General features: G+C 40.9%; 1 protein-coding gene across 1 annotated transcript in view; it reads left to right on the top strand.

Annotated features, from left to right (window-relative positions):
- The window catches only part of LOC106087382 (T-box transcription factor TBX2-A), a 289,298-nt gene that overhangs the window by 107,636 nt on the left and 165,419 nt on the right, over window positions 1-16,243 (top strand). The window contains exon 2 of the mRNA XM_059360346.1: window positions 3,285-3,355. The gene's annotated coding sequence lies outside the window, so the exon portion shown is untranslated. The remainder of the gene's footprint in view (window positions 1-3,284; window positions 3,356-16,243) is intronic.

Below are 16,243 nucleotides of genomic sequence, written 5' to 3'. Positions count from 1 at the left end.
CGAATATTTCGAGGTGTTACAAACGGAATGACTAGATTAGTATACTCCCCTCCTATGGTGGTGGATATAAAAAAGCAATGCCATCTTTGATGGAAAAGAGTTAGAAAATGCTTTGCTTTTGTGTTGTTTGCGAATATTGGAAAAATAGTCAAAGACTCAACTAATGGTGATGTGTCTGCGGATTTCGTTATTAGTTTTACTCTCGAGTGTCTCGATTTTGGAGTGCTGCCGTTGCTATTTCTTTTGCCAGTGGCCGTGAGCATGTGTGGTGGGCATGAATGCAGAGTTTAGCATAACGCTCATAATTGTTGGTTTGTTGTGATTTCACATTAAGAGGAATTGCATTAGAGCGTTAGATAAGCTTTACGACTGCAGGCCTAACCACACATTTGGGTGTGCGGATGCATTTGAATGAATGCATGCAACGCATGTGTGCGGTTGTCATGAGAGGCATATAAATGTGGAGAATAATAGGCCACAGGCAAAAAAGGCCTAGTTGTGAAATTTCAATCGTTCTTTATACCCACCACCATGGGATAGGGGGTATACTAATTTCGTCATTGCGTTTGTAGCACAAAGAAATGTTGATCTGAGATCCAACAACTCATATACATATAATTCTAAGTCGATTTAGCCATCTCCATCCGTCCGTCCTTCTGTCTGTCCGTCTTTCCGTACGTGTGTCTGTCGAAAACACGCTAATTTTCGAAGGAGTAAAGCTAGGCGTTTGAAATTTTTCACGAATATTTCCTGTTAGTGTAGGTCGGTTGGGATAGTAAATGGGCCATATCGGTCCATGCTTTGATATAACGGCCATATAACCCGATTCTGGAACTTCTTTAGCCTTTTAGCAATTTTTATCTGATTTGTCTGAAATTTTGCATATAGTCTTTTGTTATGACTTCCAACAACTGTGCCAATTATGGTCAAAATCGGTTCATAACCTGATCTTGCAATTTGCCCATGAAACAGGGGCAAACTTCTCACATATCAATGAGTGCTGTCCGAATCAAGTTTAAGCTCAACCATAAGGGGCCTCCTTTTGTAAGATCGACTCAAAACGTCGAGACGATCAAGTATTTATATACTTTATGGGGTCTCAGACGAATATTTCGAGGTGTTACAAACGGAATGACTAGATTAGTATACTCCCCTCCAATGGTGGTGGATATAAAAAAGCAATGCCATCTTTGATGGAAAAGAGTTAGAAAATGCTTTGCTTTTGTGTTGTTTGCGAATATTGGAAAAATAGTCAAAGACTCAACTAATGGTGATGTGGATGAATGTGTAGAGCGCCTTCTTTGTAAACGGAATGTTCTTGGTTCAACTCTCGGCTGCGACCAAGGTAAAGTTTTATTTGACTTATAATTACAATGTTTCATACTAAATTTGTCTTCTTCAAAACACCTGAGCAATTGATGGGGTGGGGGTGAGAGACAGACGGAACTAAATGGGTTATTTAATCAAGATATGTGTGCCAAACTTCAATTGAAAGCTTCGAACAGTTCGGATATATCAATTTTTTCAATTATTTTACCTCTCAGTTTCAATAGTCCTTAGTTCATTTTTTACTTGTGCGAAGTTCAAAGTGAACTAATACTCTTTAAAAATAATTTTCTAACTGCTATAAAATTATTGAACTCATAGCGAGCATATAACTCTTTAGCGCCATAGGAAGTTCAATATTTCCCAAAGTTAGTTCATTTTAACTAGTGTTGAGGTTCAAAATTTTTTGAGTGTTTACTACATTGTAGTCTGACTAGATTTCAACAACATAAGTTTCGACTTCGCCTTTCCTTACTAGTTCTTTCTGCAGAATAGACATTTCTCCTCTCTCCTTTTCTCCCGATACCCCAGCTTCATCTGGCACGGTGCAGGGCTGCTCTGTATGCCGCAGTGGCATTTCGAGACTTTCGGTCGTACCATAGATTTCTTGGTGGATTTACCGCTGGTGCCCAAATATGGATTTTCGAATTTTGCAACATTTTCCAAGGAGTGGGCAATGTGGATTGATAAGGAGTACTTTCATTAAGCAGTTGAGTCAGTCGAGTGGAGTATGCCGTGGCCATCTATTGTGTTTGCAGCTTTTCAATACCCAGTTTCCATGCAGTGTGAGATAGTACTTTTCTCGCTGTGCTCAAATGGGTGTGAACCTTTGCAGCAACATGGTTCTATGTTCGCTCCTCGGATCAATCGAACGACTAACACGCTGGCTGAATGCCTTCCATCTATCACAACGTGATGAATTTGGTTCCTTACTTCTTGATCCTCAACTCATTATCTGACGTTATCACGTGGTGGCAACATTTTTCAACTGTTGGACCAATGAGATTTTCCCTCCCCATCTTCGCATTCAAATCTCCTGGAACGATTTTCATATCGTGGGGGGTGGGCGGTCGTTGTGGTCTGCTCGTCCTTGTCTTCCATCAGGGCTTGGGCACAAATAAGGCTGATGTTGAAGAATTTGGCTTGGCTTATGCGGATTGTGGCTAGCCTCTCATACAGCGGAGTGTAGCTTGAGACAAGGCGTTTTTGTCTCCGACTAACCACAAATCCACAGCCAAATGCATGCCTCGTGTTATGGCAGCTTTAGTATAGTTCGTCTCCTCTGGATGTTGTCGTGAGGCTATTCTCGGTCCATCGCACTTCCTGTAAAGCGGTAATATCTGCCTTGTACTTTTCCAACACATCCGTCAGTGCGTACACTGCACCTTCCATTTAAAGAGTACGGGCATTCGAGGTGTAGATCTCCTGATCATGGTTCTTTTGTGGTTTGCGTAGGCCTTCAAGGTTAGGGGAGTCCGTTTTTACTATTTTTGTTTCTCAGAGTAATTTTGTGGTTTTGCGCGAGCGGGTTACTGGCCCATCTGAGGGATTATCTGAGATAGCTAGCTCTTACTGGGCTAGCGAGAGTTAGAGGACTTATTAAGCCCTGCTTCAAAACAAAATCGTGTTTTACACCATACCCAATAGTCGTTGGGTAGGTAGAGCACCTTAATGAATTTGACAAAAGTGTTGTTGAAGATACATGGCGTATCAGAAATCGCGATCCATCATGCCAGTCAAAATGTTTGGAATAACAGCACACACTTGTCTAACTTTTATAAGTTCTTTGCTATGATATCTCGAGCTAGGATATGGTTTGAAAAATCACAAAACAATTTCTAACAAATTATTGATTAGCAGGAGCGGAAGAGGTATTTAATGTAATGTCTTAAGAGCTGCATGCTATTCTTTATATTTTATCACAATCTGAAATAAATATCATATCTTTTTACTTTCAGATAACCCAAAACAATGAATTTGAACTCCACAATCACCACAGTTCATTCTTGTGACATATGCAGACTTTAAGGTAATGTACAATAATATTGTCATAATTGCAAAGACATATAAACATCATTCTGTTCCACAATACTATTTGAACTGAAAGGCTTATTTTGAAAAAAAATTCCTTCTACACAGAAAAAAATTTGAACCAAAATCTAAGATTTTCCTAATATGTATGATTTTAGCAATGCAAACGAGCCACAGAACAAAAACTTTAAAATAAAGACATTCAGAGAAGTTTTTTAGTAAAAACAGCAAAAATGTTTGCTGTAACAGCAGGAAGTCTGCTGACAGCAGTAATTTGTTGCTGTTGCCTGGCGAGACTATCAGAAAAATTTTCAGTGGAGCTCATTTCCTCTTAATGCTTGCGACATTTGTGAGGAACTTTGCCATTTGAAACAAATAAAAGCGTGCTAAGTTCGACCGGGCCGAATCTTGGAAATCCACCACCATGGATTCTGCTCAAATATGGGAGCTATATCAGGTTATAGACCGTACTTGGCACAGCCTTTGGAAATCGTAACAGAACACTGTGTGCAAAATTTCAGCCAAATCGGATGAAAATTGAGGCTTCCAGGGGCACAAGAACTCAAATCCGGAGGTCGGTTTATATGGGAGCTATATCCGATTCCTGACCAAGAACTGTGCTTACCATGGCGCAAATCGGTACATAAACTGATATAGCTGCCATATAAACTGATCATGGGTCTTGACTTCTTCAGCTTTTAGAGGGCGCAATTTTTATCCGATTGGGCTGTAATTTTGCACGCGGTGTTTTGGTATCACTTCAAACATCTGTGCTGATATAACTGTCAAATATACCGATCATGGGTCTTGAGATCGAGAGATCGGTTTATATGGGAGCTATATCAGGTTATAGGCCGATATAGAGGGTCAAGAAGTCAAGATCCCAGATAGGTTTATATGGCAGCTATATCAGGTTATTTACCAATTTTCGCCATACGTAGCACAGTTATGGGAAGTCATAACAAAACACCTCATGCAAAATTTCAGCCAAATCGGATGAGAATTGCGCGCTCTATTGGCTCAAGAAGTCAAGATCCAAGATCGGTTTATATGACAGCTATCACAGATTATGAACCGATTTGAATCGTACTTAACACAGTTGTTGGAAGTCATAACAAAACACCTCATGCAAAATTTCAGCCAAATCGGACGAGAATTGCGCCCTCTAAAAGCTGAGGAAGTCAAGACCCATGATCAGTTTATATGACAGCTATCACAGATTATGAACCGATTTGAATCGTACTTAACATAGTTGTTGGAAGTCATAACAAAACACCTCATGCAAAATTTCAGCCAAATCGGACGAGAATTGCGCCCTCTAAAAGCTGAGGAAGTCAAGACCCACAATCAGTTTATATGGCAGCTATATCAGGTTATGTACCGACTTGCGCTATAGGAAGCACAGTTCTTGGAAGACATAACAAAACACCTCATGCAAAATTTCAGCGCCCTCTAGCGGCTCAAGCACAGTTGTTGAAAGTCATAGCAGAATACCTCCTGCAAAATTTCAGCCAAATCGGATAAAGCTTAAATCAGAAGAAGTCAAGACCCCAGATAGGTTTATATGGCAGCTATATAGGTTATGAACCGATTTAAACTATACTTAGCACAGTTGTTGGAAGTGACACCAAAACACAGCGTGTAAAATAATCGGTTTATAGTTACGCCCTCTAGCGTTTCAAGAAGTCAAGACCCAAGAACTGTTTTTTAGGGCAGCTATATCAAAACATGGACCGATTTAGCCCTTTTACAATAAAAGAATTTGTGCAAAATTGCCAGCGCCTAGCTTTAATCCTTCGAAAGTAAGCGTGCTTTCGATAGACAGACAGACGGACGAACGGTCAGACGGACGGACGGACGGACAGATGGACGGACAGACGGACGGACATGGCAAGATCGACTTAAAATGTCATGACGACGAAGAATATATATACTTTATGGGGTCTCAGACGCATATTAGGAGGTGTTACAAACAGAATGACGAAATTAGTAAGCCCCCATCCTAAGGTGAAGGGTATAAAAAGCCCTTAATTTCAGAGAAAATATCTTTCACCAAAGGAATTGTTTTCTTAAAAAGTTGAAAACTTGATCATCTTTGAAATAAGTATGCTTATCTTTGGCTCGAATCTTTAAAATTAAGACACAATTTGTTTCAGTCTTAAACATTTGGGATAATTTAATTTGACATTTTGAAAGTTTGATTTTGAAAAATTTCTTGTTGGGATTTTCAAAACAAAAGGGCCATTCTTGCTTTGGGCCTTTGCAACTATCCCTTTCAACATAATTGTGTGTCTGTAGTAGGCCCATTTTTATCATAGTTTGTGTGATATTTGTCGAGTGTCATTTTGAATATTTTCGTTGTGAAAAAATGCTTCATAGTCATATACTTCGGTGATAACAATTAATTTTATAGTATTTTGTCAACAGGCGTTTAACAATCCCATGTTGTCTCTTTGTGAATTCGAAAAAAATTTTAAAGCACGTGCATTGAAATTGAAGGAGTAGTCAGGGCTATTTGAGTGAAAAACCTCACGTACATACAACTAGGGGAATCCAAACGAGACAACCAGGGGTATAATAGTGCGACTCATAAGTGTACTTCACATTAACTAAATTTTAGTCGCCAGAACAAAAAATTGGAAACCAGATATTTCATATTGTGATTGACGGCTGAAATTCATTCAGCAAGTAGGTCTCAGCATCGATTCCACCCTTCATGAAGAGAAGGACGTAGCACATGACATAGGTAATCTGTAAAAACAACGGACGGCTTCAGCGTACTTTACTTATCTAACTCTTTATGCCCATAATACAGGGTGCGCCAGAGAAACTTACTTATGTGAAAGGTCAATAAAAACAAAAGAACTTCAGTAACTGTTGTAATTTATTTTATTCCTGCCACCGAATATTAGGGCTGTATTCATTTTGTCATTCCGTTTGCAACACATGGAAATATCAATTTCTGAACCTATAAAGTATACAAAGGTCGTCGTAAATGTCTAAAAATCCGTCCGTCCGTCTGTCTGTTGAAATCCCTTTACATTCTTTCAAAATAGAGATATTGAGCTGAAACTTTGCACAGATTCTCTTTTTGTCCATAATCAGGTTATGTTCGAAGATGGCCTATATCGAACTATATCTTGATGAAGCTTTCATATAGACCGATCTGCCGATTTAAGGTCGTAGGCCCATAAAAGCTACATTTAGTAACCAATTTTGCTGAAATTTGAGAAAAAGTAACCTCGAAAAAGAAAATTTAAATTAGGAATTCCGTGCTACTTACAAAATCCTTAATTGTTTTCTATGCCTCTCTCCTATGTTGGTTCATGTCTGGTATAAAGTCCCTACCTAGGTGCCGGTATCTGATAGACGCTAAAGCAGGGCAATGACAAAGGAAATGCTCCAACGTCTCATCATCTTCCCCACATACCCTACACCCGCCATCACTTGCCGCACCGATATTGCATAAGTGAGCTCGTAATCCTATGTGTCTCGTTATGACACCAAAAGCTATACTGACCTCCTTCTTACTTCCTTTCAGTAATAGCCTCGTCTTTTAATGATCTGGATCACCCTATAGGATTTTCGCCGTCCTACCGACCGTCTCGCTGTTCCACAGGGTTGCATGCGCATTCGTCGCCCGCGACCTTAACTCAGACTGGGTCGACCCGAAAGGCTTCGGGTTAACCAAGTTTGTTGACGGCAGTCCTCTGGCCTTCACCGCCAAAACGATGTGGGTTTTGCCATCCTCAGAGAAGGCGTTAATCTCCTTCTTACTCTGAAGACTATTAGTGACCTTATCGTCCTTGTTGTTATTGCCCTTATGGCAATTTTACTCTCGGTAAAGATGTTCACACTCGACGTCCTCTCGTTAGCACCACACCACTTCACGCATTCCGTAATCGCCTGGATCTTCGCCTGCAGGACCGTATTATGGTCAGGCAGTTTAAAACAGATCTTAGTCCTTGGGTTATCAATGTAGACCCCCAGGCCCACTCTGTCCGCTAGTCTTGATCCATCCGTGTAACATTATCTTCGGCTGTTCTAGGGTTCCGTCAGCCCAAAACTGTGCCGCTGGCAGCAGTGCCTCGCAATCGACTCCAAGTGCCGTTTCAGGTATCCGATCGGAAACCTCTTCCCCTCCTTCTAGGTTTCGTATTCTCGCCTCGATTATCCGCTATGGTATGAGCTGCTCCCATCCTCAATCCATTCTCCCATCGCCTTAAGTCGCGTAGCCTCAGTGGCTGGTTCACACTTAATCTGTATGTCAATGAGTCGGTTATCTAGAATAGTCTCCAGTGCCTAAGTGTACGCCTATGCCAAGACAGCATGTTCTCTGAACCTGTTGTATGGTCTCTATGTTGCACTTTATCTCCATAGCAGTCCTCGAAACTACTGAGGCATGAGTAAGTTTTGGTATAATCACGCTTCTGGAAAGCCAGTGCACTTTCCTGGGATTCAGGCCCCAGGCTGAACAGTTCAAAATTCACCTGTTCTGGGTGCCGGACCACACAGATATCCCAGGGAATTCTAGAGCGGACAATCATGTGATACTACAATATGAACTACCTTACACAATCCAGGGGAACTGGAATCTGTGATTATACATCCAACGTCATATAAGCTAAGTCCTCAGGATCAGGCCGAAGGGCAAAGAATGATAGTTAGTCAAAAAGGGGGGTGGGTAGTGGGCATTCCCAAATTATGTGGCCTAATCTAGACAGGTATACCGCTCTGCTGTCGCTGGCTAGAACAAAGTTCTCATTCATTGTGTCCATCATGACAGGTCACTGTCTGCTGGGAAAACATGCTGACAAACTGAACGCTGCAAGTTAAGTCTTCTGTAGAAGCTGTGAGGACATCGAAGAAGAAGAGACTATAGAACATCTGCTGTGTGTCTATCCCGCACTGGCAGTCAGAAGGAGTTCCACTTTAGGTTGTCATTTCTTGAGAACCTGTCTGATTTACCGGATGTGAACATCCGCAAATTGTTGGGCTTTTTGAAGCGTTTTGGATGGCTCAACTGTAGGAACTTGGAGGCATCTTCCTTTTCTTATTGCTTTGATATCACAATCGACGAAAACGTCTATGTGAGACTGAGTTGCTACGTAAACTTAACCCAAACCTGCCCATGCTAAAGTAGAAATCAATCGGCTGCTGAGGTCGAAATTAGTCAACAAACTTCTATATGTCCTTTATCAAAACGGATTGCTCTCTTTCCTTTTACATTAAATTGAACTATCAATATGACTTAATATCAGAAATCCAAAACAGTCACGAATTCATGCGATGTCATTACCCAATAGGTTGCATTGCCATTATTTGACCATATCTTTACGCGACTATTTATGGCTTATTTTAATAAAGCCGTAAAACGGAATGTGCGATTAAAACACCTTTCAATTATATTTGACCACAATCGTGCACAGCGGTATGCCATCGAACTCCCATGAATGTGAGTATTGTCTGAGCGCAAGAGCCAAGCAACACATGGCCAATTCAAAGAGGTTTTTCCCCCATCTTATGATGTTGTCCATGTCATAAAAAGTACGATTTTCATACAAATGGCATACAGAGTGCGTTATAATGTTGTAAGTTTAATATCTACCACCATTACACATGACCAGGTTTCTAATGATTATGCATACTAAACGTCGAAGGAAGTCATAGAAGGCGAAGAAATAACACCTCATCAACTTAACTTCTGCAACAAAATCACACATGTGGTCTAATTTGGGTAAATCTTCGGCAGAATTTATGTTGGCGGCTAACCAGGATTCGGATTGGTCAACCTATATGGGATTTTACTTATTTTAGCTATTTTAGCTCATTTTTATGCAAAGGGGATAGGTTTGGCTAGGTTTGAGTGGTAGTCTGTCATCAGACTCACTTAGACGTTTTTTTAATATAATATAATATCTTCATCTTCGATGTCCTCACAGCTTCTGCAAAAATCGTTGCTGGCAACCTTCAGTCCATCAGCATGTTTTCCGATTAGACAGTGACCTGTCATGACAGAGACAATGCCTGAGACATCTGATCTAGCCAATGACAGCAAAGCGGTAGACCTCTTCAAGTCTAGATTAGGTCACATAGTTTTGGAATGTTCACAGCCCCCTTTTTGTGACCATCTATCATTCGTTGTCCTTCGGGCCTGGTCCTGAAAACTTAACTTACATGTCGCTAGAGGCATACCCACAGATTCCAGTATCCCCGGAATGTTTAAGGTAGTTCCTAGTCTGGCAAACTCGCCCGCTTCAGAATTCCCTGGGTTATTTCTGTGGCCCGGCACCCAGAACAAGTGAATTTTGAACTGTTCAGCCATCTCCTTGAGAGATCTGCGACAGTCGAGGGCGGTTTTTGTGTTCAGAGATACGTTCTGCAGGGAACTGGCTGCCTAGCTGTTTGAAAAGATATTTATGCCAATCGTCGTAATGACATTATATCTTAGCCATTCCACCTCTTCCTTAATTTCAAGGATCTCCGCTTGATACACACTGCAGTGGTCGGGTAACGTTTTTGATATGATCAGTTCTAGATCTTTAGAGTACACCACAAAGCCCACCTGGTCCTTAATTGCAAGGATCTCCGCCTGATACACACTGCAGTGGACGGGAAATCTTATCGCTTGGACCAGTTCTGGATCTTTAGAGTACACCCCAAAGCCCACCTGGTCGTCTAGTATGGAACCATCCGTATAGTTACTATGTAACTTCTAATACCGGGTTATCATAGTTCCAATCCGTTCTATCAGGAATAATGGTACAGTAGTTTTTATCAAAAAGAGTGTAATCCACTCTGCCTGGAACATCGGATAACACAGTGTCCATAGCCGCCACATGAACAAAGAGAAAGCTCCCTTAGCCTCACGGCAGTGTTCGCTGCAATTTGTCTAGCCACAATGTCCGCGGCATTAGACGTTGCATTAAATTCAGTGCTTGGTGTCGTTCTCAATGCGGCTGTGATGCACAAACAAACCATTCTTTGGATTCTTTTGAGTATTGAACAGTAGGTGGACTTTTGAATCGCCGTCCACCAGACCACAACACCATATAGCATTATAGGTCTGACAACAGCAGTATATACCCAATGCATGACACGTGGTCTAAATTCCCAACTTTTGCCAATTGTTCTCTTGCAGGTGTATAGGGCAAGAGTTGCCTTATTTGCTCTTACCAAAATGTTGGATTTGAAGTTCAATTTCCTATCCAGCAAAACACTCAGGTATTTTGCGCTTTCTGTAAATCGAACATTCTCTCCTGCCAAGGAGACAGGTGCCACTGTAGACAATTGGAATCTCCTGCTGAAACGAACTATTTTTGTCTTGCACAGATTTTCACCTTGACCACTTTCGGTAGCCGAGTTTGCTGTTGCGCGTAGAGCTTCCTGAAGTATATCTCTTACAGTGCTGGGAAACTTTCCCCTAACCACAATTGCCGCGTCATCAACATACACGACCATTTTTACACACATTTGGTAGCTATACCTAAATCTGAACCGATTTCGAACAAACTTCATGGATATTGTGGTAGTCGTCAATAAAAGTTTTGTGCAAAATTTTGGCAAGATTGGTCAATAAATGCGCTTGCAGTGCCTTCAGGAGTGAATATCGGGCGATATATTTATATGAGAGCTATATCCAAATCTGAACCGATTTCCATGAAATTCATCAGTATTTATAGAATCAGTTAACAAATGACCACATTATTGCAATATTAGTCCAAACCAGGCGAACATATATATGGGGGCTATATCTATTGGGTTGCCCAAAAAATAATTGCGGATTTTTTAAAAGAAAGTAAATGCATTTTTAATAAAACTTAGAATGAACTTTAATCAAATATACTTTTTTACACTTTTTTTCTAAAGCAAGCTAAAAGTGACAGCTGATAACTGACAGAAGAAAGAATGCAATTACAGAGTCACAAGCTGTGAAAAAATTTGTCAACCCCAACTATATGAAAAATCCGCAATTACTTTTTGGGCAATAAATCAGAACCGATTTCGACAAAACTTCTTACATATCGTGGCAGTCGTCAAGAAAAGTTTTGTACAAAATTGTATGAAGATTGGTCATTAAATGCGCTTGAATAGGCTCCAGGAGTGAAAATCGGGCGATATATATAAAGGGTGATTTTTTTGAGGTTAGGATTTTCATGCATTAGTATTTGACAGATCACGTGGGATTTCAGACATGGTGTCAAAGAGAAAGATGCTCAGTATGCTTTGACATTTCATCATGAATGAACACTGATTTTGGTAATAAAATTCAATGATTTGCAAGCGTTGCTCGTTAGTAAGTCTATTCATGATGAAATGTCAAAGCATACTGAGCATCTTTCTCTTTGACACCATGTCTGAAATCCCACGTGATCTGTCAAATACTAATGCATGAAAATCCTAACCTCAAAAAAATCACCCTTTATATACGAGCTATATCTAAATCTGAATCGATTTCCCTGAAATTAACATCGAGAGTCGAGAGAAACCCCCTCCTGCCAAATTTCGATAGAATCGGTTTATAAATGACCACATTATTGCAATGTTAGTCCAAATCGGACGCTATATCCAAATCTGAACCGATTTTTGCCAATATCAATAGGCTTCGTCTCTAGGCCGAAAAACATGACAGTACCAAATTTTATGACGATTGGACATAAACTGCGACCTGTCCTTTGTACACAATTAACATGGACACGGACAGACAGACGGAAATAACTAAATCGATTCAGAAAGTGTTTCTGAGTCGATCGGTATACCTATCAATGGATCTATCTCTCATCCTTCTGAGTGTTACAAACAAATGCCTACCTACTGCTGTGGTACAATACCCTGTACCACAGCAGTAGGTGTAGGTTATAATAACGCAGGTCCTCGGTCGAGTTCCATTGTTAGCATAGAATAATTGGTAGTTGATATGGTTCAGTCTAGAAACATTCTTTCGGGTCGTCCATGGCTCCTGAATTAAGGCAATATGAATCTTGCACTTGCTGATTTCCGAACGTGTGTATCTGTCTCGCTCCGGGGGAGGTTTAATTGGATGACCACAATCATAGGTCCTTGGGTAATGGTCACATCACGCGCTTCCTGTTCTTTAGGCTGCATTGAGTTTCCCATCACTTCACTGCCTGATGTTTCAGTATTGGGTTCTTTGCCTAACCTAGTCTTCCGAATTTTGATAATGTCGGTAATGGTTCCATCGTCGAGTCGCTGTTCGTAAGGGTGCATTGAGTTTTCCGTCCCTTCATTGCCTGATGTTCCGATGTTGGGATCTTTGCCTATCCTAGTCTTCCAAATCTTGAGTAAATGGGCTTCTTGGGAGTAGGTGATGATTTCATTGCCCGTTCCCTGTTCTTCAGATTGCCTTGACTTTCCCGTCACTGCACCACATGATGTTGCAAATTGCAAATGTTGCCCATGAACATTCTACTAAGGAACAGGGGCAAACTTCTCACATATCAATGAGTGGAGTTCGATTCAAGTTTTAAGCTAAACGATAAGGGGCCTCCTTTTTATAGGCGAGTCCGAACGGCGTGCCGCAGTGTGACACCTCTTTGGAGAGAAGTTTTACATGTCATAGTACCTCACAAATGTTGCCAGCATTAGGAGGGGAAACCACTACAGACAATTTTTTCTGATGGTCTCGCCAGGATTCGAATCCTGGCGTTCAGCGTCATAGGCGGAAATGCTAACCTCTGCGCTACCGTGGCCTGCTTGATGTTAGAATACTAGAAACTTTGCTTATCTTTGTCTTCCAAATCCTAAATAAATGGGCTTCTTGGGAGTAGATGATGGTACCATCGTCGGCTGCCTGTTCTTTAGGCAGCATTGAAACTTCTGTCGCTGCACTGCCTAATGTTTCAATATTAGGATCTTTTCCTATTCTAGTCTTCCAAATCTTGAAGTCGGTGATGGGTCCGTCGTCGGCTCCCTGTTTGTTAAGCGGTGCTGAGTCTCTCGTCCTTGCATTGCCTAATGTTTTAATATCAGGATCTTTGCTTATAGTCTTTCCAATATTGAGAGAAATGGTGAATGTCTCGTCGTCAGCCATTGCACAGCCTGATGTCTCAGTATGAGGATTTTTTCCTATCCTAGTGTTCACAATCTTGTAAAAGACAGCCCTGCTTCCGTAAAGCGCCGTGCCTTTAGTCTCAGCCAAACTTGTCACAGAGATTTGATCAATATCAACCAGAAGGAGAGTTCCTTCCTCCTTCTCCTCCCTGTGGAAGACCTCCCACTTCTCTGCGACCAAACCTTGGTTTTGCTTGCCAAAGAATCCCAACATGCGTTCCGTCGCAAATTTACTGCCCCATCCCTTTATGAAGACCGATGCCTTTGTGAGCTGGGAGATGTCCATCTTCCTCACCAGGTTCAGCTTTGCGCCCACCCAGGGAGCGAAGAGCTTCCCTGACGGGCTTTTCGACGGTATCGATACATTCCGCCGACGCAAAATGCATAGTAAAGATGTCCCCTCTATACTCGCAGCTCATCATTTGTAATTTGAAGTAGAAACTAAACTTTTACAAGTGGCTAAGCGTACAGTTCGAACAGCACATTTGTTTGTTTGTGTGTTCCTTATGGACTCCGAAACGGCTGAACAGATTTTCTTGAAATTTTCACAGATAGTTCATCATGATCCCGTGGTAAAAATAGGGTACTAAATTTTTTGATATCTGAAGGGGGGGCGGACTCTCCCCCTTACCCTAATTTTCAGAAATGGCAGATCTCGGAAATGGTTGATGCGATTTAAGCCAAATTTTGTGTGCTCTCATGTAGTACTCTAAAAGTAAAAATTTGGTATCCAAATTTCGGATGGGGTACCTAGGGGGGCCGCCCCACCCTAAAACCTACCAAACTTATATTCAGACCAATCACGACAATATGGGACTCAAATGAAAGGTATTTAGGATAAGAAAACGTATCTGATATCCAACTGTCGGACCAAGTGCTAGGGGGACCACCCCTACCCCCAGAACACCCCTAGATCGGACATATTTACCAACCATGGCAATATGGGGCTCAAATGAAAGGTATTTGCGAGTAGAATATGAATCTCATATCCAAATGTGGGACAAAGTTTCTGGGGGTCCATCCCTTCTCCAACACACCCTAAACAGGCCTTATTTACTGACCATGCGATTATGGGGCTTAAATAAAAGGTATTTGAGTGTAGAATTTGAATCTGATATCCAAATATGGGACCAAGTATTTGGGGTCCACCTCTCCCCAAAAACATCCCCCAAAGGGGACAAATTTACGACAATGGCAATATGGGGCTCAAATAAAAGATCTTTGGGAGTAAAGCACGAATCTAATGTCAATATGCTGGAAAAGTGTCTATTGGGCCACCCCATCCCCACAACACCACCATAGGGAGTATTTGCTGACTACTGCAATATGAGACTCAAATAAGAGGGTTTTTTAGAGTAGAACACGAATCCAACTCACTGAGTGGCCGCCCATCCCCCAAAACACCCCCCAAGCCGGTCATGTTTGCCGACTTTGGAAATATGGGGGCTCAAATTAAAAGTATTTGGGAGTAGACCACGTATCTGATATCAACATTAGGGACCAACTGTCTAGGGAACGTCCCACCACCATAACAACCCCCAAATAGGACATATTTGCTCACCAACACAATTTGGGTCTTAAAGAGAGTGGAACTAAATATTTGCTCACTTTTGCAATAAGGAGTTTAAATGAGATTAGAAAGCGAATTTGACATCCAATTTTGAGGCCAATGGCAATATGGAGTTCAAATAAATGATATATATGAGAATAGAGCACGTTGTTGATATATCTTCCGGGCTTTGTGTTTGGGGAGACCACTCCAATCCCCAAAACACCCCTAAATCGGGCATACTTACCGACCATGTCAATGTGGAGCTTAAATGAAAGGTATTGGGCTGATGCTGATATTTTTTCAGGGCAAGTGTGGGGGGGACCACCTCACCCCCGAAAACACTCCCAAAATCAGATATCATGAGAATATCGGGCTGAAATAAAGTATTTTACGAATGGAGTGCACCTTACATCCAAACTTAAACTTAAGGAAAATTTTGTTCCATATAAAGTAAAAGAAGGCGCAGCGGGGCGGGCCCTGGTCAGCTAGTACATTCTATACAACTTCAACTTCATCATTTTCTCATTGTATTCAGACTTGTTAAACTTTTTTACAAAGATGCATATGGCCGTATTCACAAAACTTAATGAGGCCTTAAAATAGGTTCACCTGATAGTTCCATAAAGGAAATCAGCCGAATAAACCAATTTCAAAGCTACATTGAATTTTGTGTATGCCGGTGATAGCATTTATATGTTGATGCCATGCCTTCTTGTAACATAAATCCAGATTCATAAGAACCTAAAAACACCTCTTCCTTTCTGTATGCTAGCAGAATTTATTGTAGTTCAGTAATTGGATTTAACTAAATAGAGTTTCAACAAAGATAGCATTGCGACATAATAACAACAGATTCAAATAAAATTAGAGTGTAAATTATCATACTCCCCATCTTTTTGGTCAGGTTTTAACCGAGGGCAAATACATCATCTGTTTACATATGGAGAAACCTTTTTGTTAAGACGCAAAATGGGAACTAGCTTAGGTGTAAATAGAACTTGGCATAATAGACACCAATTACATGTAAAAACATGACTTCTAAACGTACTCCATCTCTTAAGTAAATATGTATAAATTTCACAAATATATGTACATAGAACAACAATATGGCCTTTTTTGTGAACTTCTTATCACACAACGAATTCTGTACGAGTTTATGTACAGATTATCACTTTAAGATAACAACTATTAAAATTTTGCTCCAAAAAAAGAAAACAACGAGCATTGTACAAGTATTTGTTATTCTTTGGAACCTTAGCCAAA

Source organism: Stomoxys calcitrans, chromosome 1 (assembly GCF_963082655.1).
Source record: "Stomoxys calcitrans chromosome 1, idStoCalc2.1, whole genome shotgun sequence".
Lineage (NCBI taxonomy): Eukaryota > Metazoa > Arthropoda > Insecta > Diptera > Muscidae > Stomoxys > Stomoxys calcitrans.
This window is presented reverse-complemented; position numbering and strand designations above follow the sequence as displayed.